The sequence below is a fragment of the Diceros bicornis genome, chromosome 1 (assembly GCF_020826845.1).
Source record: "Diceros bicornis minor isolate mBicDic1 chromosome 1, mDicBic1.mat.cur, whole genome shotgun sequence".
Classification (NCBI taxonomy): Eukaryota; Metazoa; Chordata; class Mammalia; order Perissodactyla; family Rhinocerotidae; genus Diceros; species Diceros bicornis.
The window spans coordinates 38,811,467-38,827,371 of record NC_080740.1 but is presented as its reverse complement, the minus strand read 5'-3'; positions in this window follow the sequence as shown (position 1 = coordinate 38,827,371).

Sequence of the window (15,905 nt, the reverse complement as noted above, 5' to 3'; positions counted from 1 at the left end):
ACGTATATAAATTAATGAGAATTCAAGGCCTCTTAGAATAACGGCACTTTACTGGCTTTCTGCTAAGGTTTCTTTTATAGGAGAGAAAGAAGTTCAAGCACAGTCAATGCCCTGGTGTTTGCACTGGAAGGTCATCACACTTCTCATTTGCTGCAGAAAAGAAAAGTTGAATTCAGATTTAGTTGAGCTCCCCAATTAAGAGAATTGGAAACTGAGGCCCAAGAAATACATTCCTCATTCTCAGGAGGCAGTCGGCTAATAAGGGGTAGATAGGTAGCCACAGGAATGCTGCCTATGGCCCTTAAGGTAGTCTCTGATCCCTATCTACTTCCTTATTTTTATTATAGGGAATGGCTGTTTTGCTCGTTTTCTTCTTTCACCGTCTCTTGATGGTGGTTTTCCAGAGCTTTTTCAGGTCAACAAATATTTGACAAGGGAGCCAAGAATACTCAGTGGTGGAAAGAACAGTCTCTTCAATAAGTGGTGCTGGGAAAACTGGATAACCACATGCAGAAGAATGAGATAGGATCTATCTTAACACCACTCAAAAAAAGTAAACGCAGGGGCCGGCCCAGTGCCGTAGAGGTTAACTTCGCGTGCTCCACTTCAACAGCCCCGGGGTTTCCAGGTTCGGATCCCGGGTGCGAACCTGCACACAGCTTATCAAGCCATGCTGTGGCAGGTGTCCCACATATAAAGTAGAGTAAGATGGGCACAGATGTTAGCCCAGAGCCAATCTTCCTCAGCAAAAAGAGGAGGATTGGCAACAGCTGTTAGCTCAGGGCTAATCGTCATCACCAAAAAAGAAAAAAAAAGTAAACTCAAAACAGATTAAAGACTTAAATTTAGACCCATAGTCATAAAACTCCTAGAAGAAAACATAGGGGGAAAGCTCCTTGACATTGGTCTTGGAAGTGATTTCCTGTGATTTCCAAAATCATAAGCAACAAAAGCAAAAAACAGGTAGGACTACATCAAACTAAAAAGCTTCTGCACAGCAAAAGAAACAATCAACAAAATGAAAAGGCAACCTACAAAATGAGAGAAAATATTTGCAAATCATATATCTGATGAGGGGTTAATATCCAAAATATATACTGTTAAAAATAAGACAACAAGCTCAAAATAGAGTCGTTTTGCTCTAAGCCTCATGTCACCAAACTGAGACTTAATTACAGTTTCGGCTCTCCCAGAAATGGAATCATAAATCAGTCAGTCAGGAATTGCCTGATCAGCGCTAGTTAGGTAATCTGCCTGATAGACCCCTGCCACCCCTAAAGGAGAGTAACCTTGTAATAACCAGCCAACTTTTTTTGCCTAGTGTAACTTCCTTGTTCCTGCTGCCTTCTGCCTATGGAAGTCTTTCATTTTGTACAGCTCCTCAGAGCTCCTTTTTGCCTCTCGATTCAAATCTATTTTTGCTCAAATAAACTCGAGATTTTTAATAGCCCTCAGTTTATCCTTTAACAATCCTAGTGTCAGAAGAGGGAACCAAAGGGACCCCCAGTGGCCCCCAGAAGCAACAAGCAACCAGGCAAAGGTATCTGCTGAGTGCCTTGAGCTTGGTGCCTTCCCGCTACCTCTGGAGGGCATGGGGAAGTCCCTCTCGGACCTTAGCTCTGCAGTTTTTGTTTTACGAGCTTTCAGACTATGAGCATATCTTTTTCTGGACTCAGAACGGAAGCTGGCCTGGGTCTGACTTAGAAATCGGACTTGGTCCAGAATCCAGACTCGGTCCAACTTAAGCTGGACTTGGTCCAGTGTGAGGCCTCAGGTAACAAAATTTTGTTTTAAGCCTATACAAGCAGGTTAACCTTACCAAAGATAACCTTGAAAATAGTGGACACAGTGGAGAACTTTTAACCTGGGTAAGTTCATTCATTTACAAGGTGCTCTAGAGAAAAAGGGATCTCAGCCAAGCACTCACCATAAAGGGTAGCGGGAAAATTATTTTTTCTCCTCTACAGTTTCTGGAGACCAGGATGGAACCCACTGGAACACCCTACTCATTCAAGATCCTGCAGATAGGATCCTGGGAAAAAGGACAGAAGCTACAAAAGGGTGAGAATTCTTACCAAAGACAGCTCTCCCAGATCTCTATTAGCAGTGTCTAGTGGAGAGATGAAGGTAAGATTTCATGTTGTCCCTTCCTTTCCAAGTTCAGATTGGCAGGCAAAAAACATTTATAAGTATTAGATCGTTGAATTGTGATGCATGAATTTCCTTTCAGATATCCAGTGGTTGTCGACGCTCTCTCTCCCAGGGACAGCCATTGCTTTCCTGTTTGTCTCATTTTGTGTCCTGAGAACTCAGGTTGGCACGTCAGGTTGGGGGCCCCAAAAATATGACTGGACAGAAATGTGAATTGTACCTTGCAGCTACATATGGCCGGACAGAAATGAGAGTTGCACTCCATTTGTAGCTAGAGTCCTACTAACTATTGCCAGCTCTCAGAGGAATTGTCTAATTCTTTCTTTCTTTTGGCTATCTGGAAAGGTAGTATCTTTTGCACACTCTTTGAGGATGCCTCTTGCGTCCATGGGGTTGTTCAATACTGCCAAGAATATGTGCTGTTTGTCCCAGCTGAAAACTGACAATATATTCGAAAAGATTTTTGTTTTTTGTTTTTTTTAAGTAGAACTATGGTCAGAAGTTGGCCACATTGGAAGCTGATATTCAAAGGTTCCACAAATTTAGGGGCAAAAAAAGGATGGTTAAGTCTTCAATGAACGAGAAAAAAGAAAGCCTAGAGAAAGGAAGAGAAGAAGGAAAATGAGTGGGGATAGGAAAATAGAAAAGTGACTCATCTGGTGTGTAGAATCCCCAAGGAGAGGATTTAGGATCGCATGAGAAGATGAATTCTCAGGGACCGATGAGAAGACCACACTGGCTGAGGTCTTGAGTAAAGCTGCTGGTCGCTCTGTCTTCTGTGGCCCCGTAGCACCTTGTCTGTCCTATTTACTTATAGTTACTACAAAGATAACGTAGTATAAGTCTGTTTCTCGTATACTCACGCAAAGCAAGGACTTGGTCCTAGTAATTTTGGGTCAGCCAAGTACGTCCACAGAGCCTGCAAAGAGAAAGGAACACCCAAGGCCCTCATTAACAGGTGACAGAATGAATGAAAAAAATGAGTAAATATATAAACAAATGAAGATTGTGGATGAAGGAAGTAACTGAATGCTTTTTAAAAAATGGCCTGAGTTTTCAGTGTGACACGAATTCTCTACTCTGAAGGACACAGTAATTGTAAAAACTATTGCCAGACCATTGCTAATAGAGAAACTTCTGGAGATTTCTCCCACCTTTACTAGACTCCTTTCTTTCAGCCTCAACTGTTCCTCTCATTCAGCTCTATTAGAAATGTTTCCACTAGGTTGTTTTTAACTCTGGTTCTGAATCCACACAATACTGTGACTGTGTGTGTGTGTGTGGGTGTGTGTGTGTGTATGTGTGTGTGTAAAAGAATGAATGAATGTGTGTAGGCGTGAATGTCTACACATATGTTTTCAAGTCTTATTTTATTTCTGGGTTACTAGTGCCGGTCATGCTAATCAGAAAAACATACAGTTGTTTTCAAGCTCAAGTCCCAAGGGGAAGCACCTCCTACAGCTAAAAATGCATTCCCACCAGCATCCAGAGGTCTACTCTAAATAACCATGCATCTGTCGGCAGACGGCTTTAAATCATGAGACAAACTTGTACCTTCTGCCCCTTGTCTGATGGAAAGTCATATCTAATATTATTTCTCTCCGAGCTTCAAGTACAAATGAATCTTTTCAAATTTCAAGTACTGAAAAAATAAGCAAAGCAGCTGGGCTTGCAATAAATCACCAGATATATGTGCAGAAACTGTTTAGACCCAGCAAGTAGACAAGCCCAGCTGCCACCGTTGCTGAGACATTTCATTCTAGGCCCGCAAGGCTGATCTGAGGCACCACCTCACAATGAATAGCACTTCTCAGTTTACTGGATCCTGAAAGATCTACTTACAGAGACAAAAATGATCCCAAATCAGAAGGAAATTGCTATTCTGAAAAAACCAAAAAGTGTCAGCAAGTGTTTGAAGTTTCTCTGGCTTACTTAGCCCATACTTCAATCTTTAGTCAAATAAAACCCAAGAGAACATAATCTTCTTTGGCTTTGAACAGTCATTAGCAGGGTGGAGGCAACGAATCTGAAAGATAGAATGACCTAAAACAGGTTCACCGGGGATTATTTCTGCAACCAGTACCCATAAGGATGTTCTCAGGTATAGCTGAGATCTTGCAGACCTAAACTCGTTCCACACTCCTCCCCTGTAAGCTGGATTCACCACAGTGGCTTGTTGCCATCACCTTTACAGTGGACAGCTCCAAGTCATGCAAGGACTTCTATTGGACACCCATGAGAGATAAAGGACACTAGCAAAGGGAGGGGATGGAGAGGCATGGCTGCTGGTTCCCATCCCCTCTTCTATTTCAATCAACTTCAAGGCTGTTGCAAAATTGGCATTCCCCAACTTGTTTTTCCATCAATCTGCTTAAGGTAACATTGCTTTTCCATAGCCAAAGGGGTTATGAAAAATTAGAATAAACATATGAGATAGAAGAGAGAGGTATTTCATTCCAAAGTTATTAAGAAGCCACATATTCCACATGTTAATGCCTTTCATGCCATTTTCTACCTAATCTGACCTGAGTCTCTGATTACAAAAATAAGGCAGTTTGCAAATAAAATCAGGAAGGTTGTCAAAATCCACATATGCTTAGCACATAGAGAATACGCTAATAGTCAAAATATATTCAGTGAAATATTTGGTTTGAAATTTGATGTTTCAATTCTCATGAAACTTGATAAGATGTGAACCTTTTATAAATGTGATATGGTTACAGCAGACTAGGTCTGTGTTAAGTGGAAACTAAGACATTCATTACATTTGATTAATTAGTCAGGTTGGATAATTAAAAATCACATGAGCACACACACACCCTTTTTCCTCAATAGCTTTAACTCTTTCAGGCTAAGAAACCACATATGGAGCTGTGTGTCAAATTGTGACTGTGAGTGCTGAGAGATTAACACCGCTTCTTAACGCACTCAAGGGAGTGTTTTAGGCACTGAAGAAAACTGGCTCTTTAAGTAGCTTTTATAAATTATTGGTATGCTGCTTTTGAAATAATCTTTTTGCTCCCACTTTGATGTACCTTCTGCATTTTCCTTCCTCCACGTAGTTAGTGGCTCAAAGCCCTGAGTGAGATGCCAGGGGATCCTCAAGACCTAGGAGAGCGGTCCGCCACAGCTGGGAATACCTTTTCCTGGGCTGAGGACAACTATGCGAAGGAGAAATAAAGGGGTAGGTGAGAAATTTCAAACAAATTGATGTTCTTTTTTGAGTATCTTTAGCCAGAAATAAGTCAAGTTCAAAACAGCTTTAAAGAAATATCAAGCAGACAGTCTTTGAAGGAGAGCATCTCAGCCAGAGGGGAGCTGTCTCTTCAGTGTTTTGTGTGTGTGTGTGTGTGTGTGTGTGTGTGTGTGTAAGTTAAATCTTTCAACATAAATTTAATGACTAATACTCACAGTACGAAAGCCAAGCTCTCCAATATTGTTAACTGTACGTCCTCCCCAGCAAACCCTGTTTGTTTTGATGTAGTCTAGAACCATTGCTCTCATGACTCCCCATTTCTTGAGTTGATCTGATTTTATGTTTTTCTACTGCTCTCTCCAGCCCCAAGAACTCCCTTCATCCAATCCTGCTACCTACAGTAATCACAGAAAAACTCACATGACTTCTATTTTTATTTAAGCTTGGATAAGTTCCTTTTAATACATAAATTTCTCAAGAGCTGTGTTCAGCCTCCTACATGTTCAGTAACAAGGGAGCTCTGACACTTACTCAGAGGCAACAGACATCATCTCAACATTCTAAGGAGATCAAGACATCAAACAATGCATTCATAATTTGAACAGCATCGAGTAGATTCAAGGGAGCATTTAATTGAAACATACATGCATTTGTGTTCTCCTTTTAAGTCAGTGTATAAAGACATGACTCCATCTAAATTCTAGCAGAGAGATGATGAAGACTGAGATGTATGAGCTCTATTTCTGTTCTACAAAATGTCAACCTCAGAGCCTGTTTCCCCCACTGTACCTAATGTGATGTCAAAAAGTCTGGAAATCAAACAGTCTTCCTCCCATGTGCTGCTTATACATTAACAATAATTAATAGGGGCTATTCAGGATTTCTGCAATGCACCCTCAAAATCTGATTATTATTGGAAAGTTATGAGACCAAAAGTTGTCACTCACCATCCCTCATGCTGGGTATTTTGACTTGTATGAAAGGAGAAGGTCTTGAAACCCTTAAAGTAATACTATAAGAGTTCAGATGCCCTATGTGTTATATTCCATTTAATTACAGCCCTTGCAAGGATCATACAGAAAATGGAACACACTATTGGAGAAATGATTTTTAAATACTTAGGAGGACAAGTTTACAGGAAATCTCAAGAGTGTATAATCTGAGTTATGATGACATTCTATTTTGTGGAAGCTCATGCTTAGAAGTTGGCATTGGACGGTTTAGCATACCTTTGAAATAAACATGGAGGAGAAAGGAAAAAAAGATATACACACACTACAAATGTATATATATTTTTATATATACATATACACGTGTACACATATACATAGATATATATGGTTCTATATGGAGTGGAGTGGACTTGCACATCAACTTTCAAGCAATGAACTAAATCTTCCCCTTTGAAAAAATAAATTAAGTATCAGAGGAGGACAAAGAAGATAAATATTTTTTTTAAGTGAAATGTTCTTGAAATACTAATAGATCTAACTTTTTAAGAAAAAAAAAGACCACTATTTTATGGGGTGACTTAAAAAATTATATTATTCTTTTATACTTAGGGATTGAGTAAAATAGACAATGGTGAGCTTTCATAAAAACTATTTGAAAGAGAAATGACATGGAGCTTGCATCTGTACCATATACTATTTTCTTTCATTTCATTCAAGTCATTTGAATTTGGGGGGAAATTTAATCTCAATGTTGTGATTCATTTCCACATTAATCATGAAAAAACACTGTTCAGTGTTTGATGTATTTTCAGGACTGTTTAATAGTTTTTGTACTTCTTCCTTCAACCACAGGAGGTGGCGCCTTGCCAAGAGGACAAGAACTTATATATGGTGTCTGTAACTACTGCTCACCTACTCAGGGGGTGGGAAATTTGTGGGCTACTGGGGAAGGGTGGTTTGGAGGAATAATAATGTAGCTATGGGTACACTTTGAAGTGTGCAGCATTTTGAGCTCATGGGACTAATGGTGTTGAAAATCTAAGAGCATAAATAAAATTATTCTGGTTGGTTCCCATATGCTAATGTATACCAAGGTGACCAAAGTATATAAAAGGAAATAGTTTACCTATGAGAAATGACTGACTTCAGCTTTGTGAATTATTTCTTCCGCTTGAAATTAATGATGCCTTTGTTCTTGGTCCATTTTTATTCTACTCTTTGAAGTGAGACCTTTATTCCTGGAGGGAACATGCTTACCCACCCTCAGAAGAGGTCTACCCAAGTTAATTTATCAGGGTAACTTAAGAGTGGAAGAGAACCAATGCTCCACAATGCAAGAAGCTTAGTAAGAAAAATGATAGTCTAGAATCCTTGCAAGAGCCTCACTAACCCACAATAATCTCATAATTGGAACTAAACCAACCAATCCCACTGTTCTCTCCATAGACTACTAGTACCTACTAGTTCCAGGTTACTAAGTGACCTGTACTTTCAGAAGTAGAGAAGGTGAGAAGCAAAAGTCTCTAATCCCTGATGCATACACAGATTGGCCTGATTTAATGGCAATGAGTCTGAGCCTCATTTTTTGCCTTATAATATCCTACAGTACCTGGTTGCAATATAGCTAAGTGTGGACAGAGGGATAAAGAAATACAGCTTTGTGATCAATGGCAGAATAAGGTGAAGCTCAAATAGATGCACCAGATAAGATCCTACCAATCAAAATCATCACAATTTGGTATTTGAATTAAACTTCAAAACTGAACCCGTGTATTCTGAAAGGATCCAAAATTTAATCAGCAACAAGCCAAACACTGCCCTCCGCTCCAAATTTTTAGACTAGATCCAAATGCCCTTTTAAACACAAGGATGGTTGGTGTGATGTGGAGAAGAACCTCAGGGGCTCTTGGGAACTCCTTGCCAGGCAGCATTAGCCTGTCTGGAAGAGTGGAGACCTTATTTTAAACTGAATCGTGGAGTTAGGGCTGAGAGAGGCATAGTCAGAAGGGAGGATTTCAAACTGAGGGACTAGCATATGCTAGCAGTTCTCAGCATATCTTTACGCTTTTAAAAATTATTAAGGCTCCCCAAAGAACATTTTTACATAGGTTCTATCTCTCAATATTTACCTTGTTTGAAATTAAAACAAAATATATGAATAAAAATTTTAAAAATTAGTAACAATAAACCTAGCACATGTTATCACAAATAAGATCTTTTTATGAAAAAATAACTATGTATTCCAAAATGAAGAAACTTAGTAAGAAATGGAGCATTGCTTTACTGTTTACACTTTTGTAAATTTCTTTAATATCTTCCTCAATAGAAGATAGATATCCTCTATTGTATTCTCATATTTGCTTTTGCATTGTCTGTTGCACTATGTTTTGGTTGAAGCACATGAAGAGTATAGCCTTATAAAAATTACAGAGTTGGAAAACAGAGGATATTAACAGCCTTTCCAAATAATTGTGTATATTATTTTTTGATACTGTATTAAAACCTGGCAAGTGGTAGTTTGTTAAAGATAAGTTGCAATTTGGAAATTTAAAACCATAGAAATCAATTTCTTATACTCTATTACGTGAAAATCCATTGGTCTATCTTGTACTTTGAATGGATCCTTTACACATGCTTGATAGATTCTAGAAGTCACGCATTGGCCATTTGGAAAATATTAGATCCCCAAGTTCGGATGCAGATCTTCCAAATGTTGACATATTATACGTTATCAATAAAATCACATTTATTAGTAGTACTACCAATATCATAGAAAAGGCTTTAGGTATTTTGAAACTGTCAAGCTTATAATGATAGATTGAAGTTTTCAAAAATTTTAATTTTTACTTGAAAGCTTAGATTTTATCATTGGCAGGAAATATTGTCAGTTGTTTTCCTTAAAGTGATAGGGTTATTTGATTTGATAAAATTCCTGCCTAATACCCAGCTCTAAATAACTGAAGTTTGTTAGTCATGATTTCAAATAAAAATTGCATTTGATGTAAAAAGTGGCTAGTTCATCTCACAACTCAAAAAAAAAAAAAATCACACATTCTACTTAGGACACCAATCATACTTCATTTGTAGCAAAAGTGTTTATGTGTATGTCCCATTTTGTCACACAGAATATTAAAAAGATGTGTACTCGTGTCTAGATTTAATAGAATTAATCTTTGAAACCACTTTATCAGGACATTCTCAAGTGAAACTAGCCCTTTCTTATACTGTGAGTACGTGATAGTGAGTTTGTGCTAAGGGGCCAACAGTTTTACACACTGTCTCCTTTATATCATTGTGCAAATGGCAAATAATATCTTAGTACTACTATGGAAACTGTTTTGACCCCCTGAAAGTGTCCTGGGAGCTTCCAGCAGTCTGCAAACCACACATTGAGAATTACTAGCTTATAAGAAAGTTTTAGGATGGATAAGACTGAATGAAATGGAAAAGGTGCCATATTATAGAATCCAAAATATCTTCATTTGATCCTTTGAATTTCTCAGTTAAATAGTCTGCATGCAATGATAATTTGATTCTTCCTTCAAATATTATCTTTTTCATTGCTATAGTATCTAAGCGTATTAGCAAGTATCCATCCACTAAATATTGTAAGTCATAGTGCTGATAACGTGCTTTCTTGTCAAGCACTTACTATTGGAAATTCCTCAAGTGTTTCACCATTTAGCTTTAGACTACCTGTTAGTTTGAGATGCCTACTTTTTATAGTGAATTCAATTATCATTTTAATTAAAAATGCTTTGAGAATAGATATTGAATTATATTAAACGCATTTCTGGCATTTAAAGAATCGATCTGTTGTTTGTTCTTACCTGAATTGTAACTATAGTAAAGTCATAATAAACATTTTAGAATATTAAACCAGACTTCTATTCCTAGAACAAACCTTAGGTAATGGACCTATTGGATTGACTTTCCAGCATCCCTTTCTTTGAGGGGCTACCTCTCACCCATTCCATGTTATTTTAGTGGCACACTCAATGGTTGGCAATATAGAAGGGCAAAGAGACAAAGCCTAGAAAACAATAAAGTGGGTTGAACCAGACAGAGGTGAGCATGCAATACAATGAAGGCAGAGTTCTTTCCTGAGATAGCTGTGAACCTGCTGGAAGAAAGAAGATCTCTCGTGACTGGTATTGCTGAGCTTGAGGAATATGAACCTCAAGTTGCTTTCAGCCATCTTCCCTTCCCCACAGAGGAAGGTGTAATCAACTGTTAAAGATAAACTTTTGAAAATGTGAATGTGCCTCAGTTTATGTAAGCGTATATCAATTCAAATTGGGCAGCCCCAAACCAGAAGTTTAGGAGCTCTTCACTAGCAGGAGCTGAGAGAGAGGTTTTTATAGGGAAGGTGTAGAGGCAAAGCAAAGAAATTATTTGATTGGCTATAGCTTAAGCATCTGCCTTATTTGGGGAGGTCTAGTTGACTACTTGTGATTGGTTGTTCTTACGTTTCATTTTCTCGGATTTGAGCGCACTGACTCTGGCTTAGGTTTTGGTTTGCTCACCTAGGTTACCAAGGCATTAGAGCCACTCCAGTCTAATGACCTTCTTGTTTAACTACTTTAACACATAGAAGTAGAACTGATAAATAAAAGATAACAACCTTGTTTGAGCCTGTGGACACTTTTACATCTAAAGCTACATTCAAGCCCAGGCCTGCTGACTCCGTAAACTAATGTGGACTCTTGAAGGATCTCAGTTGAGTTTTTCACATCAATCACAAAAGTTTTAATATACCCTACTTGTTTAGGGTTAACATTTTTTTTCTTAAATTCTATTTGAAATTTTCTGATTATAGTTGTTTTATTAACATTCATGTGTAAGAGTGAGTGGGTAGTTGATTTTGTCAAGGTAGGCTGGCTTTGTGGGGTGGGGAGCGAACCCAACAAAACAAAACCAGAACAGAAGTAACATAGAGATTATTTGTTGCCTCAAGTTTTAAAACAATTCTTCTGTGAAATCATGAGGGTTCAAATCTTTTATACTATTTTTTTTAAATATTCTCTTTTTTTCATGGTTATTGCTCTAGGCAGGTATAAATTTTCTTGAATTGACTGATAATTCATATTTTCCTAGAAAAGGAGTTTTTCATCCAAGTTTTCATATAAATTAGCCTACTCTTGTATACATTTCTGATATCTTCTCTAACTGTGGGCCTTCCACATTTCTCATAATTATGTATTTAGGTGTTTTCTCTTTCTTGATTAAATGAGCTGATGACTTAATTGGATAATCTTATTTGTTATCATTAATTGTTTTCTTATTATAAAAATAGTATTGTACATATTTAATCATTCTATTTTTTTCTAATCCATTAATTCTTGCATTTATAGTTAATTCCTTCCTCCTGCTTTCCTAAGCTTAATTTGTTGTTCTTGTTCTATTTCTTTGAACTACGTGATTAATTCTTATCTACACTTAACTTCCTCTCTTGAGAGTCATCTCTCCTTGACTTCTTAGAGGCCCCCATATGACTTAGCTCCACCCAAAGTCCACGAATTCTTTTCTAACTTTTTCTTTTAATACAGAAAATCGCCTCTTTCAGCTGGAATAGGTAATGCTTTCCTCACTATTTTTTCCTGTGGTTAGTCAGAAAGAACATTTCTTAATGCTTTTCAGAAAGCCGTTCAGCCAGGCACAAACCTCAACAGAAACACAGATGGATCAAATAGACTACCTTGGATACAAACCCTGCACGATCAGGAAAATAGCTCTGAGAGACATACAAATAATTTTGTCAAAGTAGAAGCACATTTGGAACTTGGGAGGAAAGAAGGAAAGCTAAGTTCCTTGCTAAAATACCTCACATCACCTCACTTTGGGTACTGGATTTAATTCCACGTAGTTTATTGAGTTAAACGTACATTAATCTCCCATTAACGCTGAAATGGCCAAAACGCACAGATCTGTTAATGGAAAAAAGTTACACAAACACATCACAGAAAACCAAGAACCTGTCCAAGGGCAAATCGTTTTTATAAGAACTTAATGTAAAGCAGTTTGACCATTTCTGAGACGCACTAGCAAAGCCAAAAAATGGCTTATGGTTTTAGCTACTAAAAGAATATTTATAATAGCTATGATTTTTCCAATGAAATCCTGCAAAAGAGAGGTCTCTAATGTAAAGTTATGGCCCTCTGCAAGTTCCAGGGAAAAAAAAGAAAGTATTTCAAGGTGTTATACTATTGTCTGTAACTTGAAATAATTTTTATCAAAATCAGAAGAGTTTTTTGTCAGTTGAGCTGGGATTGCTAAATCACGGGGTTTTATAATCATATATTCCGATGATTTCCAGGCGATTGTGTTATTAATACAAGGATTAAAGTGTCCCCAAAGGCTTCTGACAAGACAGACCACACCTGCTCCAAAAGGGCCATTGTATTCTAGGCTGTTGGTGATTTAGAGACTGAGTGCCTGGGCCCTAGGGATGAGCAGCCGCGAAAGAAGGACCATGACCGAACTGGATTTCTTTTGTCACAGCAGGAGTAGGAGTTGTTAATCTGTTTTTGCTTTCCATTTTGAATAAAGGAGAGGAAATTATTCTCCTCTGGAAAGATTTCTACCCAGCCCTTAACTCCCCTGTGATTACAGTTGAACAAAATTTTGTCCTCCCTTTCACAAACCACGACTGCTGTCTCCTGTTCTAGGGTATTGAACAGCTGCTGTCTGCTGTGCCAGAGGAGAGGGCTGCGACTCAGGGATTAATTGAAATAATTTCCCTAGAAACAGAGTAGAACTTGTATGGGTAAGTCACTCTGCAAGGACCAGATGAACTCTATAAAATCATACCCAGCCCTCACATTTACTAACAGTAGAATTTTTAAAAGCTTCTGACCAAGGGTGGGTCTTGGTAATATTTTCATGGTACATTTCCCTAGAACATTTGATTCTCACTAAGTTACCATTCCCCTTTTAGATATAAGAAATCAGGAGTCCAAATGTTAAAGGAATTGCTCAAAGTCACTGTTTTGTTAGTGGTAAGGCCAGTAGTAGATAGATAAAGCACATGCTGTTTTTCGATGGCATCTAAATGGCAGAGCCACATAGATGAGGAGCAATAGAGAAAGCAAACCAACTGGTGTAGTCTTTTCTGAATTAGCTCAGAGAAGAAAGGCCTTTATCTTGATCTCCTTCTTTGTCTATCCTTCAACTTTGATGAATCCTTCTCCCAGCGCCAGCTTCCTCTTCTATGCAAAAGGATATCACTGCAAAAAACACTTTTCTCTAGTTTGTTTCCTGTTTAAATCTCAGTCTATTTGAAGAGTAACAAAAGCTAGCATTTGAGTGCTTATTATGTGAGGCATTGTTCTACGGACTATCTATGTATTATCTATTTTAATTTCCCCGATAGTCCTATATGATACGGTACTATTATTATCCACATTTTAGGTTAGGAAACCAAGGCATATAGGTTAAACAACTTGTGAAGTTCACAAAGATGGAAAGTGCTGAAGCTAAGATTTGAACTTAGATGAGATCTCGACTCAATTTTTTCTATTCAACAATGTTCAGTATATCTAATTTTTAGCTTTGGAGCTTATGGGGCACATTTAGGAATAAAAGAAAGAAGGGAGGAAAGAGGGGAGAGATGAGAGAGGGCTGGAGAAGAAGGACAAGGTTAGGTGAGGACCAGAGGAGCAGCACTGTCTAATTCAATAATTTATAATAATTTATGGGAAACTCTTGGGGAGATTGGAAAATAATTTATAAATCTAGTTTTTTCCTGTTACTCGAACATAATTAGTCTTTTATTTCTAAGGTCTCTGTCTACTCTTCAATATTGAAACCAGGGTTCAGATTTTATCAAAAATACAATCAACTAGCCATTATCTAAAAAGTAGAAGAGGTTTGTGAAAACTAAATTTCCTTTTAGGGAGAACCAAGAGATTTTTTAAAATATAGAGTTAATTTGTACAAGTGATGACATAAGAAATTAATTACCACAGTCTACAAAAACCAGAAGAATGTAGAAGTGAGGAAAAATACAGGGTGCGTTTTGAAAGCTTGGCAGCTGAAAACGTTGATCAAGATACATTCCTCTTTGCTTCAGAGAAGACCACATCCTTATTCTATTTAATTATTTGCATTTAGTTAGAAGATGAAATACACATCAATCTCACTTGGCTTGTTTCATAAGGAAAGGGCAAGGCGAGCAAGATTGACAGCACAATGGTGTCGTCCAGCAGCAGCCAGGACTGGAAGTCCGAGCACTTAAGAAAATCAGCATGAGTCCTGAAAGTTAAATAACAAGAGGTCTTGGTCCAAAGCAGTTAATATCATGGAAGAATCAAGCGCCTACTAGGTCACATAGGTGTAACCTAGATGCCAGCTCTATCTTCTGACCCCAAGATTTCTCTCCATTCCCAGTGACCTCTCTTCTCGTGTCCCTCTGGTTTCAAGTTTCTGTTTCTACATGAATCTACATGACACTTCTCTCAAGATTTGTGGCTTCTTCTGCCCTTCCTTTCTGCTCTGAATTAGATGTAGACAGCTGTCTTAATTTTCACGCACATGAACACACACATGCAGACACTAAAAGCATTTTTGTGTAGCACGCATTACTTGGTGATGCGTGCTACATAAGGGGAAGGCTTGGGGAAACAAATGGATTTACTTCCCAGCAATTAAAATAACTTAAAATCTGAAAGTTATCCAGCCAACAAGTTACCATGTTGTTCAGTCATCCACTCTCCCCTTACTCCCAGTCCCCCTCACTAAAATTCTCCTCATCCTCCCAAATTCCTACTTAACCTTCATGAATAGCAGATTAACAATTATATTGTTTGTAATTTATACACTAAGGGACTCACCTTACAGATTCCAAAATTATTATCAGGGTATTTTCCAAACAAAGACATCTAGTGTTGCAGCCATCCTTATTATTATAATCATCATCATCATCATCATCATCGTCATCATCATTTTTACTTATCCAGCTCTAAGATCAAGTTGTCTCCTGGCTTTTCTCCCATTTGCTGAATTCTCTTCTTTCTGACATCCAAATGTCAGTAGGGACACTATGGTTCAGTATTCTGAGTTCTTTTACTATTATACTCTGTTCCAATGTAATCTTATGAAGTCTCAGGACCTAAAATGACAAATATACTCTTAGCTTCCAAATTTTATATCTCCAGCTTTGATCTCTTCCAAAACCACAGACTCCTGTATCTACTTATATCCTCTGCATCTCCCCTGGATGTCAAATGGACATCTAAAACTCCACAAATCCAGAACAGTACACTTGATTCTATTCCCCAAACCAGCTTTTCCTTCAATGTTGTTCATCCCAGTAAATAGAATCACCATTCATTCAGTTGTTCAGACCAAAGCATAAAAGTTATGTTTAACTCCTTTTTCACCCAAACTTTATCCAACCCATCAGAAAATCCAGTGGATCCTGCCATCAAAATTTACTGTAAATCTGACCACTTATCCTGCCTCCACCACTAAATGAATCACTCCCATCTCTGTTTTGGACATTGCAATAGCCTCCTAACTGTTCTCACTCTTTTAAAACATAAATGAACATGTGCCACTTCTCCTCAAAACTCTCAATGGCATCCATTTACACAAAGTAAAGTCTG